This window comes from Stylophora pistillata, chromosome 2 (assembly GCF_964205215.1).
Source record: "Stylophora pistillata chromosome 2, jaStyPist1.2, whole genome shotgun sequence".
Lineage (NCBI taxonomy): Eukaryota > Metazoa > Cnidaria > Anthozoa > Scleractinia > Pocilloporidae > Stylophora > Stylophora pistillata.
The window spans coordinates 44784597-44798026 of record NC_142520.1 but is presented as its reverse complement, the minus strand read 5'-3'; positions in this window follow the sequence as shown (position 1 = coordinate 44798026).

Below are 13430 nucleotides of genomic sequence, written 5' to 3'. Positions count from 1 at the left end.
TATACCTTGCACCAGAACTTGACATGCTCCAAAGACACAAAGAGCTATGAACATCGTAAGGCAAAGAGCTTCCTCTCGATTGCTAATGACTCGGCCCATCGCTTACATAAAATGCTTCAATCGTCAGGGCCGTCGAGTTATAATCTCCGGTGCAAAAGGCGGTTTGCGATTCCCATATGTAGGAGCGAGCGTTTCAAAAATAGTTTTTTTAGTAAGATTATGTATTAACAACGAATTTTAGTGCTCGGCGAGTTTTGCAAATGAGATCGATGCCGTTGTATATATTTTAACAGTTCAAGCTTTCATCATATTTATAGGATATTATTATTTATTTAGGGCTTTAATACTATCATATTACTATTATAAGCTCTATTTTAAACTTTATTGTAAATACACAATTCAGCTCAGTGGCTGCAAGGTTTTTACATATAAAATATCTGTCTATCTATTTATCTATCATGTTAGTTCGTTTAACTGGTATCTATTAGTTGCTATAATGTTTATACCCTATTAATTAAGTGATGTGACTAACATGAACGATAAAAAAAAACAGCTGCCTAGAATAAGGGCGCATTTTAATACCTTGATGCAGCGCTCATTCGAAGAATATGTATTTTTGTTTAGAAGCAAAAGAATATTCTTCGAAACAGGTGTTAAAAAGTAATTTTTCTTGAATCAGTTTTAATTTAACTCCATCAGTTCGAAATGACTCTTCTCTTACTCTGAACTCGGATCCAGGAAAGGGAGAGATGGCGATAAAAATTTGAAAATATAAAACTGTCCGATGCGAAGGGCAAACTCCACTCGTCTGGTGTCCCTTTAGTGAGAGACATGCATAATTTGATATTGTTTACCTTCTTGGCAATGCTTTCCGCGGAAACCTTCAGGGCACAGACAGCGGTAACTTGAGCCCTCCCCAAGAACTCGGCATTCGCCTCCATTCAGGCATGGTTTTGAAAAACGAGGGCTATCTCTTTTTCTGATTAAAGAACCTACACATGTTAAGACCAGATAAATCACTGTTAGATGTTGCTCAAACAAAATTTGTACTTACTTGTTACAAATCTGGCTGGAAAATCTTCAGTCAGTTTCCGCAGTTACGCACGCTGTTACGCACTGTAGGACAAAACAAATGCCCAGCTTAAACACGAAAGCCGCGCTATATAAGGAAGTCTTCCCTGGGAACACCTAACCATGCTGGTACAATTAAACATCTCATTACCTCCTTTTTTTCATCTACCAGGCACCTAAGGGACCTCTCTATTTCTAGCGCGCCTTCATGTTTAAAACGTTTATACCCTATTAGTTAAGCGCCGCCCCCAAAAAGTGATGTAACTACATGAAAGATAAAAAAAAAAAAAACAGCTGCCTGGAATAAGGGCGCATTTTAATACCTTGATGCAGCACTTATTCGAGGAATATGTAGTTTTGTTTAGAAACAAAAGAATATTCTTCGAAACAGGTGATAAAGAGTAATTTTTCTTGAATCGATTTTAATTTAACTCCATCAGTTCCAAATGACTCTTTTCTTACTCTGAACTCGGATCACAAAGGAAGAAATGGTGATAAAAATTTGAAAATATAAAACTGTCTGATGCGAAAGGCAAACTACACTCGCCTTGTGTCTCTTTAGTAAGAGAAATGTATAATTTGATAATGTTTACCTTCTTGGCAATGCTTTCCGCGGAAACCTTCAGGGCACAGACAGCGGTAACTTGAGCCCACCCCAAGGACTCGGCATTCGCCTCCATTCAGGCATGGTTTTGAGAAACAAGGGCTATCTCTTTTTCTGATTAAAGAACCTACGCATGTTAAGACCAGATAAATCACTGTTAGATGTCGCTCAAACAGAATTTGTACTTGCTTGTTATAAACCTAGCCGGAAAATCTTCAGTTTTCCTTCTGCTACGCACGCTGATACGCAGTGTATGACAAAACAAATACCAATCAATCCCTTCTCTTGCATCTTTCAATTAGTTAATTTGTTAGGCAGGGGACGTTAAAGAACCCACATCACAAGATTACTGTGAGGTGGTCTGCCCTGTTTACTAGGAATTGGGGGGAGGGGGCACCTGTAAAATTTCTCCTCTGTTGATTGTAAACTGCCACTGGCAGTCTGGAAAAAGTCCCCCGCACAGTGTTGTAAAGCGCATTAGATCATTACATGGTAAAAGTGCTATAGAAATTGATAAAATTACTATTATTATTATTATTATTATTATTATTATTACTATTATTGTTATTACTATTATGATCTTAAGATAACCTGGGAAAAGATTTTCGTCGAAATAGTCTATTTTTGGAAATCAATGATGCGATGATTGTGGTCAACTAATTGGTATAAGCCGTTCAAAATGAGCGTTATGTGTTACCTACCTATCTGGATTGCTATATTCAATGTAGTTTTTATGACAACCACTGATGTAATTTACAAATCGTAAACATGTCGTTCTGTGAAACTCGTTAATGGCCTGACGGATGTTTGAAGTTATATGACCTAAAAAAAAGCCAAAACAATAATAGATAAGCGGTGAAATTCTTAAAGGCTAATATTTGGTTACTGATCAGATTTAAAAAACATATCCTCTAAAACAAAGGTATCACGGATGCCGCCATTAATAAACCCGTTCACCTTCTTGGAGTACGTTTCGCTTCATTTTTTATTTGTTTGTTATATCCATTAAAAAACAAAAAAAAAGCATAAAAAAAGATTAAAAGTACATTGTTATTTGCATCAATTTATCTGTAAGGTTTTTCCAGCTGGAATGGGTAAATATTCGATCTCGTGGGAACGGTATCACGACATCAGAAATTGGAAATGCGTGCATCAGTACACTGTTTCAATTAGCTCGTTGATACACATCCAATTAGCAACAGATTGGAAACTTCATCAATCTTATATATGCACGATCCTTCGCAGTAAAGCACTATTTGAGCAATAGTGAAAATCAGACCTGAAAAAAACTTCAGGCCTGTACGGGATTCGAACCACTGACCTCTGCGATACTAGTGCAGCGCTCTACCAATTGAGCTAACAAGCCAACTGGGAGCAGGCCATCAAATTAATTTGACATAAACCCGTAGATGATAAATCAAACAACAACAAACATATGAAACATATGTATGAACTGCGGTCATGAAACGTATATATGCACGATCCTTCGCAATAAAGCACTATTTGAGCAATAGTGAAAATCAGACCTGAAAAAAATTTCAGGCCTGTACTGCGAAGGATCGTGCATATATACGTTTCATGACCGCAGTTCATACATATGTTTCATATGTTTGTTGTTGTCATCAATTTTGTCAGAAAACTCAGTCAGTATGCATTTGCGTCAGAAATGTCATGTAAACTTCCGTGATCGAAATAAAGGGTTGCACGCCAATCAAATAGGTTTTCCTAGGCCCGCTAATAAGTTCTACTTTTCAGTATCACCGTTCGCACGAAAAATTAAGGTTGTTCCGTTCAGTCCGTCGTTTATATGTTTAGATGATGACTAATTCGTTTGAAAGGGGAAAGGAAGCTGTTTTTTTTTTCCTTCTTTTCTTTTCTTTTTATTCTCACGCAATGAAAAAGTGTCAAACACTTGTGAAAGATCAGTTAAAGACCACTTTCATAAATAGCTGCCGGATTAATATTCTTTTGTTTAAATTTAAATTAACCCCTTATGGCCTCGTTCTCCAGTACAAAATTCAAAAGAATACATTATCTCACGCAAGGCCAGTAGGGCTAATTTAAATTTCTGCGGATGTGTGACATTTAAACTTTGAAGAGATAGGAAAGATTAACTTGAGATACAATGAAATATATGAAGTTCATATATTTTGAACTATGGTATTAGATACATATGATGTACGATCCTCGCAGTAGATAGCGCTATTTAAGCAATAGCGAAAATCAGACCTGAAAAAAAAAAAAAATCAGGCCTGTACGGGATTCGAACCACTGACCTCTGCGATACTAGTGCAGCGCTCTACCAATTAAGCTAACAAGCCAACTGGGAGCAGGCCGTTGAGTTGATTTGTGAACCCGTGAAAGTGATAAATGAGCGTTACTTTTGAATACATCTTTTTCGCTGGGTCAGCTACCAACAATGTGGAAAAATGCCAATATTACACCGGTGTACAAAAAAGGGAATAGGAATCTTAGAGAGAACTATCGTCAGATTTAACTAACGTGTATTCTATGCAAAATCGCGGAGAAGGTGGTGAGGAGTGGAGTCGTTGATTTTTGGTCTGATCAAAATCTTTTCAACCCAGATCAATTTGCGTACCTCAGCGGTAAATCCACTCTATTGCAGTTGTTAGCTTGTTATGATGACTGGGCTAAAGCTAGAAATTGTTCTAAACCTACTGACGTTATCTTTCTAGACATGTCCAAAGCTTTTGATAGTGTACCACACGAGCGTTTATTGCTTAAGCTGAATAGGTACGGCATAGATGGGCCTTTACTACAGTGGTTTAAACATTTTTAGACAAACAGAATGCAACGCGTTGTTATTAGAGGAAAGTGTTCGGATTGGACGTCAGTGAAGTCCGGGGTGCCCCAAGGAACAATTCTTGGCCCTATTTTGTTTATCATCTACATAATGATATCTCAACAGATTTGAAATCTACTGTTAAGATTTATGCAGATGATACTAAAATCTACCGAACAATCAGTTCGCCAGATGTTGATATCCCTGCCCTGCAGAGTGACCTAGATCGATTGAGTATATGGGCAAATAAATGGCAAATGCACTTCAATCCGGATAAACGCGAGGTCATGCGTATTACACATAGAAAGGATAAAACTAAACCAATTTACTCGCTGGGGGGGCAATTTAGGTCGGTAGAGAACACTAAGGACCTAGGAGTAACCATCTCTTCTGACCTGTCCTGGGGCTTGCATGTATCTGCAACGGTAAACAAGGCAAATATGGTACTAGGTATCATAGAGCGGTCCATCGGAACTAATAGCCAGTACGTGTTTTCGCAGCTCTATAAATCACTGGTCAGGCCCATACTGGAGTATGCGGCTCCTGTTTGGAGTCCGTATTTGATTAAGGATATTACGGCTCTAGAAACGGTTCAACGAAGAGCTTCGCGACTAGCTTTAAGGCAGAAACGAGGCGTAATGAATTACGAACACTGTTGCAGCTTACTAAAATGGCAAACACTAGAAAAGCGGAGGGAATTTCTATCTCTGGTTCAATGTTATAGGATAGTTTTTGGTATTGATCACCTCTCTTTCCCAGATTTCTTTGTGTTTGCCAATAAGCGTACAAGAGCTAACCACGACTATAAACTTTACCTGAAAAGAGCGGTTTGTAATTGTTACAAATATTGTTTCTTCATTCGCATTGTGGGGAAATGGAATAGCTTGCCAGGATACATTGTCCACGCCGAATCACTGTCTGTTTTTAAGAGTAGACTTAAAATTTATTTGAATATTTATTGCATTTTTATTGAATCTGTATCCTTTAAATTTTATCTTTTGTATGTTTTTAGTAAGGGAAATTGGCTAACCTCACGATTTTCCCTTTTCAGGATGTATTTTTGAGATTTGCGTTTTAGCTTCCTGAATAAATGTTATGTTATGTTATGTTATGTTATAAAATGAAATATATGAAGTTCATATATTTTGAACTGCGGTATTAGATATATATATCATGTACGATCCTCGCAATATATAGCGCTATTTAAGCAATAGCGAAAATCAGACCTGAAAAAAATGAAAATGAAAATGAAATATAAGAACTTCATATATTTCATTGTATCTCATTTATCACTTTCACGGGTTTATTTCGAATCAACTTAACGGCCTGCTCCCAGTTGGCTTGTTAGCTCAATCGGTAGAGCGCTGCACGAGTATCGTAGAGGTCAGTGGTTCGAATCCCGTACAAGCCTGATTTTTTTCAAGTCTGATTTTCGCTATTGCTTAAATAGCGCTATCTACTGCGAGGATCGTACATCATATGTAAAGATTAACTTCTTGGCCTGGCAAATACCATTGTTGGTTCCCTCGATTCTGTGAAACACGGTTCCTCCTGACTGAGCTTCTATGCTCGCCGTTTCTCTCTTCTTCATGAGATGCGCCATGTTGACAGCTAAGATGCGACCATGTACTGTTTCATATTCTGAAATCAAAACAAAGCAAGATGTAGCAGTTTTCCCAGGCAGATCGCGATTGATAGTTTCTGCTGAGCCTTTTAGATTATAATTGTGATGTTCGTGTTTCCTGCAGTGTGCATGTAAGTCAGAATTACCGTCTTGGACAACAGTCTTTTGCCAAGAGCGTAAAAGCACGCGTATTTTTCGGGTGAGTTTTTTCACTCACTCGACAATTTCAACGTTACATAAGGTGTTGTTATTTTTTATATAAAACTCATCATAAATTAATGTGAAATATGGGCGTCGAGCGTGTGTTCAGTTTTCAAAAGTTTCCCAAGAAATGTTGGCTATGATTGGCGTTTGTTTCGTGCAACCTTAAGGGTTAGTCAGAGTTGCAAAATATTATTGATACTTGTAAAACGGGGACGAAGAAAAAGGAAGAACCTATGAAAAATTACGAAAAACTATGTAAATGACGATCACTTTCATTGATTACTTGTAGATCTGAACCATGTGTGTGAGGTACCCGAAAAACCGATTCAGCACAGAGTTTTTTTCTTAATGGTAGACTTTGATAAGTTGTTTTGTATCTGTTTTGTTATCTCATTTGCTTCCAATTATAATCTTTCGATTGCTCAAATATAGTTTAAGCCCCGAACAAAACTGTTTTGTATTTTCTTTTAGCCGCAGCATGGTCCATTTTTGAAGGTGCTGGATTTGGCAAAGAATTTGGCAAAGAATCAGTTCCTGCGCGTGCGTGCAACCCACCTCTGTTAGCAATTTCATCAATATCAGTGCCTATAGTGTGTTCTCTCTCCCGTTCGTCTGAAAAGGAATTTGTATGGTGGCCGAGTACTGCCAACAAAAGTTCTCATATTTTTTTCTTCCTTTTACTTCGGGAGGAGGCAGTGTGGCTGAGTGGTTAGAGTGTCGGACTCGTAATCCGCCGCTCCCGGGTTCGAGTCCCACCCTGACCACTGGATTTGTTTCACGGTAGCCCCGAGTTCAGATCCTTGGCCACGCTTGTAAATAGCCAACTGGTTTGCCTCCGACCGGTTGGGGTTCTTAATGATGTTATGTTCAATTTAGACCATTTGTTTCATTTGTTTGCAAGGACCACAATGGAAACTACTGGTTCACCAGTAATTGTGTAATCCTATTTAAAGGTCTTTTTTTTTTTCTTTTGTTTTTTTTACATTTTTGTGTAATAAATGTTAGTTTCACTGAGAAATAAATCAAAACTAATATAGAACACGAAGTAAAATGAAATCTAAAAGTAAAATTACATGAAATTTAGAAGTACACTTTAACTAAAAATAAAACCACTTTACTTTTAAATTAAAGTAAAATGAAATACAGTTGAATTGAAATATAAAATCGATTTTAAATCAAATTCAAAGTGAAAGTGAAAGTGAATTAAAAGTGTGAAATGTAGGTAAACTGAAATGAAATACGTTTTAAAAGAAGAATGAAACCAATATTAGTGGAAGCGCTCGGCCATAACAAAATTTACATTCACTTTCAATCACAAAGTGAAATCAATTTTCGCATGGCCGTGGGCTGCCACTTGAAAAAACCCGTTTTGAAACTAAAATTGAACATGGCCGAGAGCTGCCACAGTAATAATGCAATGCGCGCTCTAGACTCATCCTTAGTCCCTCGGGTTCGTGCCATCCGTGGCCATTTTTCTTCAATTGTTTATGTTTATAAAAAGTGACAAAAGAATTTAATGAAGCATTGTGGAAAGACGATGGTGATCTTGAAGAAGCAATGAGAAATTATGTAAATCATAGCCTTCAAAGGCGGGAGATATTAGATTTTTTGAAGCGCGATTTTCCGGAGTACACTTGGAGCCTTCGATCACTGGACAGAAGACTTGTTCCAATTTGGAACCTCGAGAAAACCTGGGAATGAATCTCAAGTCAATACGACAATAGGAGAATTCGAGAAAAAGATTGACTCTCTATCGCATCCAGAAGCGATGGCTCTCTTCATTGAAAAAGTAGGAAAGATAATGGGAGGTCCATTGCTTATTGGATTGCCAAATGAACCAACACTCGATGAAGTGAACTCGTAGATTGCACTGGAACATGGCCGCACTATTGTTACAAACGTTCGTCAGCAAGATGAACAAGGGACTTTGCTACGTAAGAAGAACCTCAAATGTTTTCTAACGTAGAATTTTTAATCGTGGAACGACTGTAGCTACCTATTTAATTAAATATTGATAGAGAAAGAATATCAAAATAAACTACAATTAATTAGGAAAATATTATTATTTATTACACGACTCGGACAGTCAGAGGACCAATAACTAAGATCAACCAATCAAAATGCTCTATTGCCGGTCAATATTCTCTCAGTATTGGACCGGGCACTGTCGCGAATGGTCCCGAATGATACCGCACTTGTGTCCCTTTGAATTTCAGTCGTATAATAAATCTTTTATTAACCAAGCTTGCTCGGGACCGCACTGGAAGAATATCGGCCCTCGGTCTCTATTGTACGGACCGAGCTGTGCTCGGTACGGACCAAGCTGCACTACTGTCAAGACCTCGGGCTGATATTCTCCCAGTGCGGCCCTCACACTTGGTTAATAAGATATATATTAGACTTACCATGAAAAATGTAACTGGTCGAGAGCATTCAATCGATATACAATAGCATATGAAGTTGACACGATAACCCAATATCTACAGCAGGTATTATATGCATCATCTTCAGAAAAGGTCTGCCTAGTTTCCAAGTCCTCTGTCTCAAACTTTTGCAAACTCGTAGAAGTGGCTTATTTTGCAGATTGTTTTAAAAATGTACATTGTATGATAAAACGATTATTGAATTGGGTAATTTCCACATGATTTGATAAATTTCCAAACCTTGTGTCTGTGTTATCTGCCTTACCCTATGGCTTTGGCTGGCAACTCAGATCTTGGTTTTGATGATATCATACCCAACCTCATCCAGTAATTTCTTATAGTAAGGACATACACCTGTGCTATACAGTAACGTTGAAAGTGCCTTTCTTGTGCACTGACGGGGTAAATCAGAATTGATTACCAAGTACCATTCACCTCCGAACAGTCAAGAGACAGAATTGCATGTCAAGTGGGTCATTCCTGACTGTTTTGGTATACTGATGGAAATAAACTAAATGTTTGTTTTGGTGTGGTTTCTACAAATCAAAAAGAATTTTTTACCCCAGTGTAAGTGACATTGGTGAGCATTAAATACCAGGCTCATCCCTTTGCAGATTGGTTCATATCCTCCACTATTAACTCTACTTTGGTGAATAACTATCAATAACTATAATACTTATTATTAATATTATTAACTCTTGAGGAAACTCTGATGGACAGAGATGAAAGCCAGAAGAACAGGGCCGGGTTGTTCAAAAGAGGGTTAAGAAAACCCAGGGTTAGAGTGAAATTTAATCACAGATCTGAATGCTTTAAAATAATATGATGACTGAATGCTCTAAAAAGAATAGGGAAAACTATCCGAAAACAGCTTTTGAACAGAGAAATATAGAAACCTGGATTAAAATTTAACGCTGGGTTAGCGCTAATCGGTCTTCAAACAAAAGGGTCCAGAATTTTATATTTATTTGATGGTTCTATATATGCAGTGTGTACATATGCTGTTATATGTTTTTTAAAACACCTTCAGCCGTAGTTGTCATCCAAAATGCAACTGTGCATGACTTAAAGAGGGCAATACAAAGACACATCTCACTTTAACTTTCCGGGGAAGCAGGCCCAAATGTTGTTTCTTGGTAAGTGGATTTGAGAAACGGAATCATGTGAATTGTAAACACTATTTTCTATAGGCCAGTTGTTTTCATTGAATATTAATTAATATCTCCTTCCAATGCTAGCTTTCAGTCCTCTGTACACTGCCCACAAAAAGAAATATTGAGGTAAAATCTTTAGCCAAATTCAAGATAGTTTAGAATGCAGTCTAATTAAAGAAAGGTTAAATTTTGTTTAAAAAAAAAACTGGCCCTATATTTTTACATAGTTTGACATTTCCAATTAATTTAATCAGATAGCCATTATACACTGTACTTTCAAGATCAAAATATCAGTCTACTTCTTTGTGTGAGCTATACATTGTTATGTTTTTACACTCTGTAGCCTTGAACATTTGGTATTGAATCAAAGAACATACCCTAATTTTTTTTCATCTCATTAGCTTTCTACTTAAAAACTTGTTGAATTTTATAGTAGAACACTCATGCTTGTGGTGAAGGACTATAAAATAAATATTAACTTGACCTGTTCAACCTATATGCAAAGCTAAAACATCAGTCTAGAGATACAGAAATTGAAATTCCTCCAGCATGGATGCCTACTATCAAAAAGCTTTAAACTGCTGATCAGTATGCAGGTGACTGGTGACAACTGAGATTTTACAACAAATTTCAGTTTGTTTTCAAGCAAGACTCAGGCCGGCTATTAGAAACTGAAAACCATTAGCCAAAACTAAATTTCCACTAGTCTGTGGCTATTTGCATGGCCACATGTACAGTTAGTGTTGAGTGCTGTTATTACAACTGCATGAAGACTTCTGTCCTGCTAGTCACTTGAAATCTTCTGTTTGTTTTATATTGAAGCTGGGACAAGCTTCACTTAATGATGAACCATGAGGCTTGTAATACTCCTTCTCTCTCCTTTTATCTGTTAGACTGATACCTTATTATTATCCATTGGTATGCAGACTGGTAATAATTGGTAGACGATGATGATGGTATAGTCTCAGATATGACCACCGCCATAATACAGACACAAGCAGTTTATCTTTTCATGCAGGTGAGTTTACCACTGACTTATAATTATATAAGCCAAGACATTTCAGAGATTTGATTGGTTGACAGTTATTCACCATTACAGTGTAATTGTGGTATAAAATTAGAGCAAAAATGAATGGTATAACAAGGTTACCGTGACAACACAGTGAGGAAAGAAAGGAGAGGAAGGATTGTTATGATTTTACAGATGCACAGGTCTCCTGTGCATTAATTACCAAAATTTTCTAGGCTCCTGTTATTTAACAATTATTCTCCAAATGCAAAGTGAATATTGGTGAATATTCCCCAAGATGAAGTTGAGGGAAACATACGCCAATTTTCACAAGCCTGAGGCGAATAACTGTTGTAGTATAATTACTCAGGTGATTATAGAAATAAGCAAAGGAGTGTTAAATTATATCTGTCATTGTCATGCATTAATGAACAACAATTTTAAGGCGGTGATTTCAGATTGGGATCGAGAGCCACTCGCACGAAAAGCGGACTATTTCCCTTGTAAAGGTCCCATCTCTCGTCGTGACTGAGATGTAAAATTTTGACAAACATTCATTCATCTTGTTGACCTCCATTGCCTCAAAGTCAGTGGTAAATTCGGTTTGTTGTTGAAACCATTCTGTTAATTAAGTAAATAAAATGTTGCAAAAATTTAATGTAGTTGTTTTGATTTATTCATGCATGTCGAGATAAGCAATATTCCGCTATAATCACCTCGCCAGAGGTGATTATAGCAGAATATGATGCCATTTTTAGCCAAATACCACCCATCCCTTCGTGGTATGCGGTATTTTGGGCAAGTTTGGAATAACACTTGTAGTATTATGGCAAAATACCACCAGAAATCATGCCCTTACCTAATAGATACTTATCTAACCATGTTTGGATTTGTGGATTTGTAGCAAGTATAATTCTTTCCTCAACCTCTGTATTCATGGAACCTCATAAATAATGATGTTTATACATGTTATTAAGTGATATAATTATAATTATAATACTAATAAAAGAAATTTCATTCCTTGTAATCAATGAAACCCATATTTAAAGATTTATGATGGCAACATAACATAAAAATGTAGTGATCGATTCCAAAGACAGCTCAAGCCATCAATGTTTTTGCAAGTATATAAGCACACACATTTAAATGGGATGTATATGTAGTCGTTTTTTTCCGGCTATCACACATTATATATATATATATATAATGTGTGGTAAATCCATCCAGGGTAATATATATATATATATAGCTCTTTGGCATACAAAGCTTTGCTTTCATGTCCAAATTGAGCACTCTAACTAGGATGAGTCATTGCTCTGCAATTGCGCATGCTCGCTAGTGTACTCTAGTTTGAGCACTCTGGCATGACTTAGACGATACCACAAAGGTTGGATCGTTTGGGGTGACCATATTGGTTCTCCTCCATCCTAGCATTAGCACTGCACTGATGAGGCCCAGAAGGCCGAAACAGTACTGTCTGCAGTTAGATATAGCTCTTTGGCATACAAAGCTTTGCTTTCATGTCCAAATTGAGCACTCTAACTAGGATGAGTCATTGCTCTGCAATTGCGCATGCTCGCTAGTGTACTCTAGTTTGAGCACTCTGGCATGACTTAGACGATACCACAAAGGTTGGATCGTTTGGGGTGACCATATTGGTTCTCCTCCATCCTAGCATTAGCACTGCACTGATGAGGCCCAGAAGGCCGAAACAGTACTGTCTGCAGTTATATATATATATATATATATATTACCCTGGAATGATAAAGTTAGTAATTTAATTATGATCATTATTAAATTTTAATTGGCTGGTACAATGTTTATGTCATTAGAAGGATCAATTTGAATCAGGCCATACTCTTAACCCTTTTATACCCTGACATCAGTAATTACATACTCTTCATACTGTTTCGTAGAACTTTCCCATGGTGCTGACAAAGAGAATTTGCTTAACAATTAATAGCTTCTTTAGTTGGTGATCATTTTCTATATTCTAGCGACTTTAAGTTGTGAGTCAGGGGGGTACTGTGAGGAGGAAGTAGATGCTTGTCATTCTTTGGGGTCTAAGGGCCAAGCCATGTCTCTGCGAGTTATGTCATATTGGGAGATTGGTGTGATTTTGCAGGAATCTGGCAAAAATATTCAAAGTACTCTCAGGGTTATGAAGTCTTCAATTTTGTAGGAAAGCAATCCTGGTAGTAATAAACCCTACTTATAGAGTAGTGGAAATAAGCCCTGAAAAAAATTCAGGCCCATAAGGGATTTGAAACCATGACCTTTGTGATACCTGTGCAGGGCTCTAGTTCATGAAAATTGATCAGTCCCGTCTGCATAATTTGTTGATGCTTAAACATTTCTTTGATAAGTTGAGAGATATCCCCCTCTTAGAATGTTGAAAATCTGTGTGTACTGATTGCCTTTTTTTTCTCAACTTTTTAACCACCCACATGCTTCATGTAAGGACAAAACTGCATTTTTTCCTCAGCTGTGGGTGTTTAAATATAGTGAACTAACTGTTTTGTAACATACCCAATACAG